The sequence below is a fragment of the Nicotiana tabacum genome, chromosome 15 (assembly GCF_000715075.1).
Source record: "Nicotiana tabacum cultivar K326 chromosome 15, ASM71507v2, whole genome shotgun sequence".
Classification (NCBI taxonomy): Eukaryota; Viridiplantae; Streptophyta; class Magnoliopsida; order Solanales; family Solanaceae; genus Nicotiana; species Nicotiana tabacum.
In genome coordinates this window covers 63,757,838-63,761,347 of record NC_134094.1, presented here as the reverse complement: position 1 = coordinate 63,761,347, position 3,510 = coordinate 63,757,838, and positions in this window count along the sequence as shown.

The following is a 3,510-nucleotide window of genomic DNA, read 5'->3' as shown; positions in this document are numbered from 1 at the left end:
CTACCATGTTTGCCATCTCCCCACTGGTGATATTGTTAGGTATGTAAGCTTCATTCAATACCTTCATCAAGGCATTCCTATGTGCCTCAGAATTCTACAGTAATGATAGAATGGATATCTGAGCAGGGGTTTTGTTCATATGGTTTACCAAAAAATATTCTCTTGCTTGCACCTTTCTCCAAAGATCATATGGGCCAGTTTCGATGATGGGTTGCTTGGAAGTAGCTTCTCTACTCGTTCCTCCCAAATTATCAGGTGTATAAATTCTACTAGTCCTGGTCATCCCTTATGCTGCACCAGAGTCTTCCATTTTTGCTTTTCCTTTCCTCCTGGCTTCTGCAACATAGTTCCAGGGTACGACTTTGGATTTAAAAGGGCGGTGTGGATGCTACCGTCACAGTAAAGGGTATGGTTACTTCTACTGCGAATGGAGCATGTGCAGCTGCAGGTGTTGTTTCCACCTCGGGGGTTGGTGCGGCCACTTCAACTTCAACTGGTGGCTGTATCTGTACCACAATAGGAGCAAGAGTGACCGTAGGTTTCTTTGGGTCATCCCCTTCTCGAATATGCCCAATCGACCCTTCTGGGTCCCATTCTTCATCGGTTTCTATCACATTTACTCCCTCGCCCCTATGATCCGGGAGGGGATTGTTGCGGACGTTAGGTGCAGCCTTCTTTGCTTGTATAACCTTGGTATCGATTAGTGTCTGGATCTTGTCTTTCAGGGTGCGACATTCATCAATGGTATGACCTTTCATGCCAGAGTAGTAGGCACATGTTTTGTTTGGATTAACCCATTGAGAGGAGTTTTCCATGGCAACAGCGGGAATAGGAGTGACATATCCAACAGCTTTCAGTCTCTCGTATAATTGATCGATGGGTTTAGCAATAGGGGTGTATTGTCTGGGTGACCTGCGGTCGAATTTGGTTTGGGTTTCTGATAGTTTTGGCAGGCTGGCGGTGAGTGATAATATGCTGGCTGGGTGTTATAAGTGTGGTAGGTAGTGGCGGGTTGTGGATATCTGGGAGGTGAAGGCTGATATGTGGGTGAAGGTGTTTGGTATGTAAGAGGAGATTTTGGACCTTGGGCTATCATCACGGCCCCTACTTCTTTCTTCTTGGATATACCCCCTGACTGCAATGCTTTGTTTGTAGCCTGTAATGCCTCAAAATTAGTTACCATTCCGCTATTGATCCCTTCTTCAATCCTTTCCCCCAATTTGATGATGTCAGAGAATTTGTGATTCTCTATAACAATTAACCTTTCGTAGTATTGTGGATCCTGGGCCCGGACGAAGAACTTGTTTATCTGCTCTTCTTCCAATGCCAGCCTTACTTTCGCAGCTTCCGCTCTCTATCGAGTAGCATACTCGCGGAAAGTATCTATTGGCTTCTTCTTGAGATTCTTGATATAGAAGACATCTGGTGCATTCTTCGTATTAAACCTGAACCGATCCATGAAATCCGATGCCATGCTTACCCAGCTAACCCACTTCTTTGGATTTTGGCTGATGTACCACGATAGGGCGTCTCCAATGAGGCTTCTTACGAACAGTTTCATGCAAATCCTTTCATCTTTTCCAACTCCTACGAGCTTGTCACAGTATGTCCTTAGATGCACCTTTGGGTCACTTGTTCCATCAAACATCTCGAACTTAGGAGGTTTGTAACCCTCCGGCATTTCTACGTCTGGCTGAATACACAGATCTTCATAATTCAAACCCTCAATGCCTTTACCCCCTTGGACACCCTGGGCTCGGCTTGTGAGCTTCTTAAGTTCCTCTTCCATATTCTTGATGATCAGGTCCTTCTCGGCGGATTTCGGTGTGTATGGGGTTTGTTGAGTGGGGTGAGGTAGGGTTTCTACATATATGGGGTTACTTTGGTGGATACCAGAGATTTGGGTGTAGTGATGATCATTGGTTGAGTTCTGCGGATCGGGGGTAAGTTGCGGTGTATTTTGAGGAGTATGGTTGGTAGTAGTTTGTGGATACTGAGTCGGAAGATATTGGTGTTGAGGATGTATTGGCACTGGTGGAGGGTTAGGATTTTGAGGAGGTGTGGCGTATTGATGAGGTGCGGGAGGATTTTGTGGATGTTGGTTTGGTGTGTTTTGAGGAGGTGCTGGGTTTTGGGCGTTCTGTTGGTTAATATCCGGGACATTTAAGGTGAGGGAGAGGTTGCCAAGTTGCGGACCTGCTCAAGTTCCCCTTGCAATTCCTGTATTTTCTGCTCCAACCATAGAACTAAATCATTCTGTGCCGGAATACTCCGACCATCTGAAGTTTCAACATTTTCTGCATGCGCAGCGTTATCTTTCCTGATACTACTCATGTCATCCATCTTAGCCTTTCCCTTACTTTTAGGATCACTTAGAGGAGGAGGAGGTGGAGGGCCTCTAGATCTGGTATAATATGCAGATGATGCCAGTATGCAAGAACCAACTTTAGGGGATGGGAATAATCAAAACAAAGAAAAGCAAAAAGGTAAACAAGTCAATAGGGGATTTTGGAAGGATATTTGCAGTATTTAAACATGTATTGCAGAATTATAAATTTGCGTCCTAATTTTGGGGACCTCATTGTGCCTGAGGTAGGCCTAGCGACACATAGATTTAGAGAAACTTGATGCCGATAACTGCCTCATTTCATTAATGTAATAAATAGATCAAACCTCTAAAATGACAATAATTAAAAGAGTTGCTAGTGGCATTTGCCTTACTACAATCAATTTCTAAAATGACTCTAGAAAAGCAAATAAATAACAATTCTATTCTATTTGGTCCTGGAGGGACCCTCTCCAAGCTTGGACAAGGCCCCATCGATCAGATTCCCCAGGTCGCGTATGTCCAGCAGCAGATATGCCCTTGCTAGGTGTCCTCCTTCGTTGCCCTCTGCATTCTGACAATCCATGATCCTTTTCCTCATCTTCCCTTCAAGTTCCATCAGACCCTGCTCTAAGTACTCCAACCTCTCTGTTGATTTTGTAGCAACATACCTCCATTCATTGATTGATTCCATGTCTATCTTGTGTTGTTCCAAATGTCTGGCTTCAGACTCAAGGATCCTCTTGCACAACCTCTTGTATTTTACTTGTGCTTCAGCAGCATCGTCTATGACCCTGTTTCCTCAATTGATCCCTGGCTCGACTTCTCCTGCTATGTCATCATCCAACCATGATAGGTAGAAATACATATGACACGCGTGGTACCGATCTGGTTCGATGGTATCCTTTTCCACAATAATCTTTAGATGCCACATGTGTTGGGCCTCACACTTGAAGGGAATGGCACCACCCTAAAAGTCTGCTTTGTAGTGAACCATCTTAGAAACTCACGGTATGACTTGTTTTCTCCCAGCCTGTCTTTTGACCCTGATAGGATCATAGAGATAGATACCCCTCAACCCGATCAGCACTAAGTGGGGAATATCCCTGGACCTGATGATGAACTCACTAGTAGGGAACCACTCGAACATCCAATGGACCTTGTCCATCAGTCAAATTGATAAA